Genomic DNA, 13,535 nt, shown 5'->3' with positions numbered 1-13,535 from the left:
ATTACTTAATCTTTCTGATTCTAGGTTTTCTTATGTGTAAAATAGGGTTAATAATACCTCCTTACGTACCTCATAGAATCAGGGGCAATCCAAAAGATACAAGGATTATACAGTTAAAGAAGGGAAGGGAAGGGAAGGGGCTTCAGCAAACAAGCAATTTGGGTACCTTGTTGCAGCAAGGTGGGGCTGGCGGTGGTGAGGGAGCATTAGAAGTAGGAGAATGGGAACAGGAAGCCATCGTGGAGTAATAGGGGTAGGCGTGGGTTCTTTCATATAACACTCAGCACAGAAGTCCCTCCACACCCTGCTGAAAGCCAGAAATGCTCCTACAATACCTCCCGCATCAGCCTCACTTGAAGAAGTCTCTCAGCATCTAAACCCAGGGACTGAGATGATTCATGCAATCATGTTATGCTCATGGGACTTTTCCATCCTTACCGACTGAGGCCAAAGCCATCTTTCTAAGACCGTCTTTATATTTCCTTTGTCAAGATTATTTCCAGACATGCAATAATATCTACTTCTCTGTCATGGTGGCAGAGAGCTCTGTCCTTACTAAGTATAACATGAGATTCTAAGCAGCTGGACTGAGAGGAAAAAGGGGATCTCTCAAGGGCTAGGGCCTCCCTGCTAAGATTCTGGAGGACTTAGTCTTAAAGTCGTGCAGAGGATGGTTTGTTGGGGGAGGGGTGTACGGGAAAAACAGGAAACTGGCACAATTAACCCCTACAAGTTTGGCATTTCTAAGGAGATGAGCTAGGAGAAGCCTCCTGACATTTCCAGACTGGACCCCAGAGCCCAGGCTCATCAGACCAAAGGCAGGATCAAGTAGACTCCACTACAGAAGCAGATGCAAATGACAGGGAAATGAAAACTTAAGTGAGCTGCTTTAGAAGATATGGACCACGGGAGTTCTCTGCACTCAATGGGAGGAAAGAAATCCTAACACTGGATATTAGAAAAACTATATGATTCAGGCATAGCCGGCAGACTGAAAATAGTATTATCAATCATAGTCTTTGATTTAGTCACCAAAGTGAAAAAAACTTTTTCTATGTTACAGACCCAACATGGGGTTAGGGCAAAGATGTGAGAGCCCAGAGACACAGCGTGGGAAGCAGGGGCTCTTTGCTCCCAGAACACTGGTTACCTAATAATTAAAACCCTCCCTTAAATTCATATTTTCAACCCAGAGCATATACCTGAAGCTTATTATTAGAACAGGCCAGGGTATGGTCACTCTGCTAACTGGTAACACAAACTAGTTGCATGCTGTTTCCACCAGTCCACCTGCCACTTTTTAACTGCACACATCAAGTATTTACCCTCAGGCTTCAGGCCTCACAATCTCTGTAAGAACAGCTGAGCTGTGTCCACTTGATGGGAAAACATCAAGCCCATTCCATTAAAAAAAAAAAAAAGCCAAACCAAACAATTAAATCAGTCCTTTACTTTTTTTTTTTTCTCCAGTTTTCAATTTACTTGTTGAACTCTCTTGGAGTCACAGCTTCAGAGTTATATTTGAGACTCTCTATCAATTTAAAAAGAAAGGAAAAAGAAGGAATGCTTTTTTAACATTAAAAATAAATCTTGTTCCTGTGTCCAAACCAGCCATGCATATTAACATGGGTGAGTGTCCCCTGGGTTTAAACTCTGGCTGGAAAAAAATATTGTAGCAAGACTCAAAGAAACAAGATGACATATCAATGAGAATTTTAAGAATTTGCATTCTCTCTGAGTAATTGCTTATATTAAGAACTTGATAGAAATGGTTTATTTGCAGCAGGAAATATAGGTAAGATATGAAAAAAGATCTCGTGTCAGGGTGTTTAGCATTGGAAACAATTGTCAAATCTTCCCAACACTAGGTAAGGGGTCGATGCTGCCTCATTGCCATTGTCATCGTCATCATCATCATCATAGCTATTTATTGAGCACACTACATGCCAGGCACTGTGTTAAACAGTTTACATATATTATCTTGGGAAGAAGGAAGAAAGGCTGCATCATCTTGTAGAAGTTTAAGAACTCATTTTAAGACGAGAAGGGAGAACCAAAAGGAAAGTGTAGTGATATGTGATAGTATGAGAATTCAGAGAAGAAAAAAAATTATGAGAGCATCAGAACAGTGAGCAAGTATGTTACTGTAGTGGGGCAGAGTGGGGAGGTGCAGTCTAAACACAAATTGTCCTACACTAAGACAGGTATAAGTGATCATGAGGAGAGAACTGGTGGGGAAGAACTGGTGATGCTAGGGAATAATTCATCCTAAAAAAAGAGAGAATCCAGGCATAGATGTTTGATTCAAGAATCATGGAACTATTGCCAAGAGAGGTAAGTAGATTTTGAGGAAACCAGAGTATCTGTCCCTCAGCTTATTGTCTGATTCATGTTTAGCCTGAAGATGGAGCCAGTCCTAAGAAGCAGATCCAGGAGATAGATCCTGGTGATGTTATGCAGGCACTGTTCCCACCACACCTGAAACAAATGTACTCCTGGGCTCTCCAGTTATGTTTTTATTTCTCTCTCTCCCTCTCCTCTCCTCCCACCCTTTTTATTCCTCAAGTTGGTTTTATTCCTTAAGTCCTACTTTCTGTTCTATACAACAAATATATTCCTAATTGAAACATCATAGAACAGGAAAACGTTGGCTCACCTGGGTCCAGCACAATCAATATTTTTAGGTCACTCTCTTTCCCTCTCTAGCTTCAGTTTTGGCTCAGATTTTCTCTGCATCTTGATCTCTTCTCCTATTACAGGCATATTCCTTCGGTGGAGCTAGAAAAGACATCCACAATCAACTCTAACTTATGTTGTCCAGAGCATCTTTTCTGTTAGCTTCAGCAGAAATATCCTTGAGAGGAAGCCGATTGGGCTTGTTTGGGTCACATGTTCATCCCTAAAGTAATCACCATGGCCAGAGATTTTTGACCTTATGAAACAGGTCCAAGTATTATTCTCCTCTTCTCCCTCTCCAAAATGCTAGGGGAATGGAGTCAACCCAAACTTAAATCCATGGAACTGGGGAAAGGTGATGTACTGAATGTTGCTGGTGCCCCGCCCAGGCCCCTTTTATATGCATGGATCCCCCAGATGCTGTGAATGTTGACTGACAACGAGCCACAGCTGCCCTCTCTTTGAGACTTGCCCTTGGCCAAATAGGAACCTCCTCCCCTAATTCTCTTTATTTAAAATTTGACTTTGTTCGTTGTGAGTTTTGGGGGTTAATTTTGATTTATTTAAAATATTGCATTAAAATAGTATTCACCTTGATTACTGAGATTTTGGCACTCCTCTAACTTTACCCTGCTCACCTCACCCTAGTCCTAGCCCTGGCTAAGAAGCTGCACTCCAGCCCTCTGCCATCCCCTCTGGGAGCAGACCTCAGCCAATGATTAACTGATGTAGCGGTACAAAAGGTTAGCCCCCTTGCCTCAAGATAGGACTAACTCTGCAGCTGAACTTTGTTCTAGAACTCCCCATGGGATCAGATTCTACAGCTAGTCTTTAGCTAGGACCACATTCCTGCTGGTTTTCATTCCTGCCCTGTTCCTGCCTTCCTCACTCTCTTTTTCTAAAAGCATTCATGGCAAGTTACTTGGATAAGATTCCCTGTCTTCAGGGAACCCTACCAAAGATAGTTGATACCAAAAAAGGTCCTAGGAAGTAGACACTAAGTGTGAGATTTTGTAGTTGGATTACTCACCAGCTGGATGACCATGAGGACTAGATTTTGAGACTGCCTGGATGCTGTGGTAGTAGACTAAGACTTACCTGTAATGAGCTATAGAGGGATACAGGTACAATGGGATGTACTAACTGGTAAAATGTCCTAGCATTAAAGTCATCTGGTAATCTCTTAAAAATTCCGAACCAAGACCATACCTAAGACTAATGACATAGCAATTTCTTGGGGTAGGACGGGGCAGCAGTATTTTTAGAAGCTCCCAGATGATTCCAATGTGTTGACCAATTTAGGAACTACTGTGTCAGGCAGTTGAGGGGTATGGGAGCAATAATAACTGTAAGGAAGAACCGTGGAATCAGATAGCTGTTGGTAATCACCACTGATTCTTTGCAGAGAGAAAATCACAGGCTCAGCTGTACTCATCAACAACTTTAAGCAGTGAAAGAGTCAGAGTATTTCCTTGACAGCATTTAAAAAGACACTCATATCCTACAGCTGGAGGGGAGGCACAGCTGAAGATCAGGCTGAGGATTTAATGAGAACTTTGAATTGCCTGAACCCTCTCGGCCTACCGAAGTGACCAACTCTCCCTTGTTGGAAGAGAGAGGACTTCCGCTGCTTAAAGGCTATAAAGAGGCCTCAAATGAGGCAGTAGGGTCACCAGATAATGTGCAAGATGTGCAGTTAAATTTGAATTTCAGATAAATAATGAATAATATTTTAGTATCCTTATCTCCTGTATCCTATTTTTTTATTTGCTAAATCTGGCACCCACACTTTCAAGGCAATCCTTGCCCTCTTCAGGATCTGTTCCCACCTCCATCTGGCCACAAGATGCACAGTTATGACCAAGACTCTGTAAAACCTGACTGAGGGAATACAGGCTTGATAAGAGAAGAAAGAGAAAATACACCAAAAGAACTGCAGGACCGGGCTAACATGTACTGGCAGGAACTGGGAGTAGATCCTGGGGGTGCTGGATCAAGGGAGGAAGAATAAAAATCTAAAAAAGGGATTTAACATCTGGTTATTAAAGGCTTCTGAGTGACAGTTCTAATACACCACTGAAATGGTGCCTGAAGATTAGAAAAAAACATGACACTTACGTAGCAAATGAAGTAGAGATGCAAACTGTGGAGGAAAGTCTCAAAGGGCTTTGGGAAGTTGGAATGCTAGAATAAGCCTGCTTATAAACCTGAAAACCTATCACTGTCTCTGTTTCTCAGCAGGGCCTGGAAGATACTTCATTAACCAAGGAGATGAGAAACATGCTGGTGAGAGAGGGACACACATTTTCAAAAGTCCAGTAATATCTGTTCTCTGTAGGCCAGGACTGACAGTAGAAGACACTTCTACAGAAGTGGGCTTTACAGTATCAATGGGGATGACAAAATTCTGGAATAGCAGAGACCAGGGGTGGCACTTAAACATCAGAGGTATTGGTCATAGTTAATGTGATGGGCAGCAAGTTTGGAACAGCAGCCAGGGGGGCCTCAGAGATGCCTAGAGATGGCTCATAGAACACGGTATTCCTGGGGGCAAGGAGATAGGCTGCCATCAGAGGCCCTGTGTGACTGCCCTAGTTGTATGCCCCATGAAGCCGACCCTGCATAAAATATTCATACAATATTCATACAATAGAACAACATAGAGCATTTAAAAGGAAGATGCTATAGGTGTACACACACTATATGTATAAGTCTCAGAAACATAATATTATTTTAAAGAAATTAGTCACACATAAAAAACCATACAGTATAACTCTATATAAAATTTGGAGTCCTGGGCAAATTAGACTATATTCATTAGGGTGAATACATAGCCTGTAAAACCATAAATCAAACAAGAAAAGGTTTATCACAAAGGCAGGATGAAGCCTACCTTTGGGGGGAATGGTGGGCTTTTGACCTCAATTTTCATCTCATTCATTTTTGATCCCAGACAATTACTGATCTGCTTTTTGTCATTAAAGATAAGTTCATAGATAGTAGATTGATTTTCAAGAATTTTACATAAATGAAATCATACAGTATGTATTGGCTTGGTTACTGGCTTCTTTCACTCAGCATAATTTTGAGAATCCACTTATTCTTTTTTTTAAATCTTTTAAATTTTTAATTTATTTTTTTTTCATATAGTTGATTTACAATATTGTGTTAGTTTTAGGTGTACAGCAAAGTGATTCAGTTACATATATCTTTTCAAATTATTTTCCATTACAGGTTATTGTAAGATATTGAATATAGTTCCCTGTGCTGTAGAGTAAATCCTTGTTGCTTATCTATTTTATGTACAGTAGTTTCTATATGTTAATCCCATACTCCTAATTTATCTCCTCCCTCCTTTCTCCTTCAGTAACCATAAGTTTGTTTTCTGTGTCTGTGAGTCTGTTTCTGTATATAGATTCATTTGTATTAATTTTTAGATTCCACATATAAGTGATATCATATGATATTTGTCTTTCTCTTTCTAGCTTACTTCACTTAGTATGATATTCTCTAGGTCCATCCATGTTCCTGCAAATGGCAATATTTCATTCTTTTTTATGGCTGAGTAATAGTCCATTATATATATTCCATTTTATACACACACACACACACACACACACACACACACACACACATATAATCTCACATCTTCTTAAACAAATTGTCTGTTGATTGGCACCTGGGTTGTTTCCATGCCTTGGCTATTGTATAGTGCTGCTATGAACATTGAGGTGTGTGTATCTTTCCAAATTAGAGTTTTCATCTTTTCTGGGTATATGCCCAGGAGTGGGCTTCCTGGATCATATGGTAGCTCTAGTTTAGTTTTTTAAGGAACCTCCATACTATTTTCCATAGTGGCTGCACCAATTTACATTCCCACCAACAGTGTAGGAAGGTACCCTTTTCTCCACACCCTCTCCAGCATTTATTATTTATAGACTTTTTGATGATAGCCATTCTGACAGGTGTGAGGCAATACCTCATTGTGATTTTGATTTGCGTTTCTCTAATAATTAGCAATGTTGAGCATCTTTTCATGTGCCTGTTGGCCATCTGTATGTCTTCCTTGGAGAGATGTCTATTTAAGTCTGCCCATTTTTTGATTGGGTGGTTTGTTTTTTTTGATATTGAATTGTATGAGCTGTTTGTATATTTTGGATATTAACCCCTTGTCAGTCGCATTGTTTGCAAATATTTTCTCCCATTCCATAAGTTGTCTTTTCGTTCTTCTTTTCTGATCTACCTAAGGCTATAAACTTCCCTTTTAAATCTGTCTTAACTGTATCCCCAAAATATGCTATGAAGCATTTTCATTATTGTTCAGTTCAAACTATTTTCTAAATTTCACATGGGTCATTTATAAATGTGTTTCTTATCTAAATATTTAGGGATTTTTTAGTTTTTTTATTTTTTTTTGCTTTTACCAATTTTAGCTTAATTACATTGTGGTCAGAGAACATGATCTGCATAATTTCCAGCCTTTGGTTTTGTTGTGACTTCTTTATGGCTCAGCATGTGGTCAAATTCTTTAATATGTTCCGTTTGGGCTTGAAAAGGAAGTACTTTCTGTAGTTGTTGGGTGCAGTGTTCTATATAAGTTCATTATGTAAAAATCTCTTAATCATGTTAATTAAATCATTTAAATCCTTACTGAATTTTAGGGGGGACTGTTGTTCTATCAATTACTGAGAGAAACTTAAAATCTCCCACTATAGTTGTCCATTTTTCTATTTCTCTTTGTAATTCTGTCAATTTTTGCTTTGTATATTTTGAGGCTATATAATTAGGTGCATTATAAATTTTAAATTGTAATGTCTTCCTGTGAATTGAGCCCTTTATTGTTATAGAATGATTCTCATTAACAGTAATTCTTTTTGCCTTGAAGTCTTTTTTGCATGATGTTAATTAACATACCAGCTTTTCTTGGTTAGTATCTGTATACTGTATCTTTTTCTGTCCTTTCACTTTTAACCTCTCAGTGTCCTTATATTTTAGATGTGTCTAAACATTTATTTTTAGTTTTGATAAATGCAGTTTATCAATTATTATTATATTTATTGTAATTGCTGATATATTTCAGTTTATATCATTTTATTTTGTGATTTTTATTTGTCCCACCTTTTCAGTGTATATTTTTCTATCATTTCTTGCCTTCTTTTAGATTATTTCCAAACATTCTAGTTTTTTCCTCTACTAGGTGTGAAATTAAACAATTTTTTCCCATTATTTTAATGATTACTATAGAAATTACAACAGCCAAACTTACCAAAGTGTACAGTTAATCACTATCTCCTCTTGGACAATACAAAGCCCACAGAACACTTTTAATACCATTTAAACCCCTTCCAACTTACATGTTGTTTTTATTATGTATTTTTTTAATTAATTTTTACTGGAGTATAGTTGCTTTACAATGTTGTGTTAGTTTCTACTGTACAGCAAAGTGAATTGCTTATACATTCACTTTGTATACAAAGTGAACATATATCCCCTCTTTTATTTCCTTCCCATTTAGGTCACCACGGAGCACTGAGTAGAGTTCCGTGTGCTATACAGTAGGTTCTCATTAGTTATCTATCTTATACATAGTAGTGTATATATGTCAATCCCAATCTCCCAATTCATCCCACTCCCCCTTCCCCCCTTGGTATCCATAAGTTTGTTCTCTACATCTGTGTCTCTATTTCCGCTTTGCAAATAACTTCATCTGTACCCCTTTTCTAGATTCCACATATAAGCAATATTATATGATATTTGTTTTTCTCTTTCTGACTTACTTCACTCTGTATGGCAGTCTCTAGGTCTATCCATGTCTCTGCAAATAGCACTATTTCATTCTTTTTTATGTCTGAGTAATATTCCATTGTATGTATGTACCACATCTTCTTTATCCATTCCTCTGTTGATGGATATTTAGGTTGCTTCCATGTCCTGGCTATTGTAAATAGTGCTGCAATGAACACTGGGGTGCACGTATCTTTCTGAATTATGGTTTTCATCTTTTCTGGATACATGCCCAGGATTGGGACTGCTGGATCATATGGCAGTTCTATTTTTAGCTTTTTGAGGAACCTCCGTACTGTTCTCCATAGTGGCTGTACCAATTTACACTCCCACCAACAGTGTAGGAGGGTTCCCCTTTCTCCACACCCTCTCCAACATTTATTGTTTTGATGATGCATTTTAATATCTTTTTTATACCACAAGATGTCATTATTGTTTTATATAGTCAATTTACCCACATATTTATTAGTTTATTGTCCTTTTATTTCTTGTTTTTTTTCTTTTTTTGTCCACACCATGCAGCATGCAGGATCTTACCTCCCCAGCCAGGGATCAAACCTGGTCCCCCTGCAGTGGAAGCACAGATTCTTAACCACTGGACTGCCAGGGAAGCCTGTCCTTTATTTCTTCTTACATTGCAGATCTTCCCTGTAGGACAATTTTCTGTCTATCTGAAGTACATGTTTTAGAATTTTTTTCTTTCTAATAAAATTTTTTAATTGAGATATAATTAATATACAAAATGCTGTACATATTTAACATATACAACTTAATGAGTTTGGAGATAAGTACACCCCAGTCAAACCATCACTTCAAACATTAGAATTTCTTTTAGTGATGCTCTGCTGTTGAAAAACTCTCTCAGTTCTTGTTTATTTACCCTTATTTTTGACAGATATAAAATTCTATTTTGGCAATTATTTTCCCAGTGCATTGAAGATACTACTTCACTGTCTTCTAGCTTTCCTTGTTAAGTTGAGAAGTCAACTGACAAGCTGTCACACCTCTGAAAGCAGTCTGTATTTTTTCCCCTCTGGCTTCTTTTAAGATAGTCTCTTTGTCTTTGTCTTTCTGATGTTTCATTATGATGTGCCTAGATAAGGATTTCTTTTTATTTATGTTGGTTAGCTTCTTAAGTTGGTATATTGCTGTGTCTTTTTCATTTTCAGTGAGTTACCCATTATCTCTTCATATATTATTTCTCCGAATTTCTCTTTCCTCTCCTACTGCAACTCTGATGAATTGATTTAGACCTTCCCATACTATCCTCCTTGTCTCTTAACTGTTCGTTTGTATTCCCCCCAGTTTTTTTCTCTAGACATTTTTTTCTGTCCTATCTTGTAATTCACTAAATATATCTTTACCTATATTTAATTTGCTGTTAAATATTTTGACATTGTACCTACTATGAAATATAATCCCTGGTCCTTCTCGGGATGTAATGGTTACCATGCATTCATTCATGTATTCAATTAATACTTACTGAGTACTTTCCATGTGCCAGGCACAGTACTAGGCCTTGGATATACAGTGGTGAAAAGCACACAAGACCCCTGCTCTCATGGAGCTCACAGTCTAGTGGAAAGAACATACATTAAACAAGTAATTAAACAAGAACATTCATTTCATATTGTAGTAAATATGATGCAAGAGAAAAACAAGGTGCTGTGAGAGAGAATGAGTGTTAGAGCTTCCACTGTGCCTGGCTCACCTCCACAACAGCTCTCATCATGATTTATTCTAATTGTCTGATCCCTGTGGCTATTATTTTGCCTGACACCATTCCTCCCTAACAGTGATAGACTCTACTTTGACTCTGCTTCCCTCTCTCTGGCTGCCCTGCTGACTCAGCATGGCCTGGGTCACTCTGGCTCTGAGAAACAAAGTTCTGAGAAAACTGAGCCAACAAACAGGTGACAGAAAAATAAAACTCCTAGCGTAAGGGATTTGGAGCATGTAGGGGTGGAAAAATCACTCTGGAGTTTGTCAGATGAACCTGATCCAGATAAAATACTCTGTGCTTAGATGAACAAACAGATAGTACGGTAAATAAAAGTACATTGTGAGTACTGTTTGAAGCACTGGCATGTAAATGCCTCCTATACCTTGAGAGAGGCCCTCACAATAATAGGGGAGATCTTGTCACAAAACCAAACCTAAATATATGGACTATGAAAAAAACAGAAAATAGAACATGCAGTCAATGAATCCACATTTTCTCTGTTCATCATCTGGGAAACAAGCCATTATAGCCTCAGGGTTTCAGGATCTTAGAAGTCCTAAAATGACAGGAAAGTGCCTTCCAGTGTCTTCCCTGAACTCAGGGCCTGGCATTTCCAATCAAATCTCTGCTCCACCAGCTGCGTGGTCTTGGGCAGGTTGTTTAACCTTACTCACCCTGGGCTCAGTTTCTTCATGCATAAAATGTGAATAATAATGGGTCTCCTATGTTTCCCACCCCCCAGTTTTATTAAGAATCCTAGGAGTTTTTAAATATTTAATATATAAAAGGCATTACACTTTTATAATATTTAATTTTTTCAGCACGCAGCTCAGTGCTGCACATATTAGGTACCCAATAAACGTTTTATTGTTTGATTAGCCATGCTTTTATTACTGGGGGCTCTCTGAAATAGTGAGGCTGCATCTCTGAGATAAATGAGTAGGTGGTCTCTGTGACCCCACAGAGGCTTTCAGAGCCCTGGTGATAAGTCTACAGAGTGACTCAGGGGCATTCAAAGACAGCTGAGCCTAGATAAGGCCCTCAGGGATGGAAAAGAAGAGCCTTCCTCCATTTACCTGCTCAAGTGCCTTGCTGGACTTATTTACCTTCCAACTTCCTAGGCAGACCTAGTCACAAAAGCAGACAGCAATATGGATATTCTTTGCTTAAGTGAATAAATTAAAAGCACTGGGTAATGTATATTGCACACTCTTAGTCAAGTTTAGCTAAAAGGAAATCTCAAGCTGGCCAGAGGCTTTGCCAACCACCTGCTCAACACATAAGGTTGTATGATGTTAGTTGGACACTGACCCTGTCCCAAGCCCCATACCTGGATCTGGAGCTTTCTTTCCTAACCAGAGCTCTATCCATCCCACACCGTGGTGGTCTTCAGTCAGCTCACATGTTTTAACTTTCCCAGTGGAGCAGCAGGAACTATCTTCTCTATTCTGTCATCTGCTTCGTCACCACCCCACGCCAAATCATGAACTGTCAGAGGATGGCTTCGGGGCCTGCCTGCAAGGGCACCACCTCTGGCTGCTTCCCTGATTGTTTAATGGAAGCTTTAGCTCTGCAGGGAACTCTGCTCACGGGGGCCCAGAAGGAGCTCCCTCTGAACCGCACTCAGTCCCAAACCAGTCTGTGACACGGGATTAGCTCAGAGAAGTAGAGAGACAGTCTGCACATCTCCACCTGAAAGGGGAAGGATCATCCGAGATATTCTGATGGAAATTCTGATGGACCCAATCAATAGATCATCTGAAACTCAAGGAGATTTTCTTCTACCGCAAAGAAAAATAAGGCCAGAATTTTCCTTCTCAAAGTAGCCTGAACCACTACTTGGAAAGGAAGTTTGATATTTCTAATTATGGTTTTCTTAGTAATCAGCTGACAATAATTTTAAAAATCGAGAACTGAGATAGAATTAAACACTCAGATATGAGCTTGGTACATCGCAGTTAAGGACAATACTGAAAGAGTAAAATGATTAATCTTGGGTTCACGGCTGTGGGGTAAGACTCAAAGAAAAGTTTATTTCCTGAAAGCTAAAGACCAGGCTCTCTCTCTAATCCCAGACCGTATTATCCTGATAAATAAGGAAGTTGTGCTTATTAACAGGAGCTTAATAAGATTGCAGACCCTTTAAATATCCTGAAGACACCAGCCGCTTCCCTCTCCAGCAGCAAATTGTGGTGAGCAACTCAAGGTCATTTCCTGCCTTGTCCTTGACTACCGGCTACAGCCTGTGGGCATGGCTGACCAGGGCACGGAGCCACATGTGTCATCTTTCTTCCAGCATATGGATATGAGGGCAGAACCATTTCACAGGAAAGCACAGTTTTGTTTTAATTTGTCTAATGTGGTTCTGGGACAGCACAAGCTGTCCCTAATCTGAGGCAAGAGAATTTGATTTCCTGTCTTACCTGTGGAAATGGGTTCAGCATATAAGCCTATTTAATCACAGACTATTAACACTAACCTTACTAAGATGGCCAGCCCTGGGCCACCACAGATGCAGCGCGGATCCTTCTCGCTGAACCTCGCTCCAATCTCAGAATACAGAGCTCTTGGCAGCCGCATCAACCACAGAAGGCATGTGTGATCTAAACCATCATATATTTCCTCAGTTCAAAGATGCATATTTTTTATTCACTAAGAGAAGAAAACACATTACTACTTTAATAGTTGACACCAGAATTCCACTAAGGGAAGAGTACAACCATTTCTCCCAACAGTAATGTACATTCATGTTGAGGCTTTTTCCAGTGCTATTTTCAAATTCCTCTCTGTTATCCCTAATTCCTCAATCAGAGTCTAGGATAGACAGCCACCTTGTATTCCTGAAGAGTTGGGGAATAAAGGAAGAAAGGTGGTGCCCGTGTGGGGTGAAGCAGGGGGAGACAGGACCACAGCTACTGATGCTGAAAGACAGGGTAGAAGCCAGGAAACAGTAGAGAGGCTGGCTGCAGTGTGGACAGACTAAGAGAGAGACAGACACAGGAGAAACCCTGCAGTCGAGGGGACAGGGAAGGGAAAACAGGTAGACGGGGCTAGAAGGCCTTGGGGCTGTTACATAGAAAGGGGCTTTCCAAGTGATAGGCATGTACTTGTTTAACACATCTGGGATGATAATTCATGAAAATCTAGTACCTTGACTATTTTTTGCAAAATATAATCTCAGTAGCACTTTCTATGTTAATAATGTATTATCTTTATGAATATCATTTTCAGTGGTGTCATAATAGTCTACTGAGCAGCTTTACCATGGATTACTTAACATTTCCCTATTTTGGACTTTTAAATAAATTCAAAATTTTAGCTATTAAGGATGATGCTATGAATATCTTTATGT

This window comes from Lagenorhynchus albirostris, chromosome 5 (assembly GCF_949774975.1).
Source record: "Lagenorhynchus albirostris chromosome 5, mLagAlb1.1, whole genome shotgun sequence".
In the NCBI taxonomy this organism is placed as follows: domain Eukaryota; kingdom Metazoa; phylum Chordata; class Mammalia; order Artiodactyla; family Delphinidae; genus Lagenorhynchus; species Lagenorhynchus albirostris.
This window is presented reverse-complemented; position numbering follows the sequence as displayed.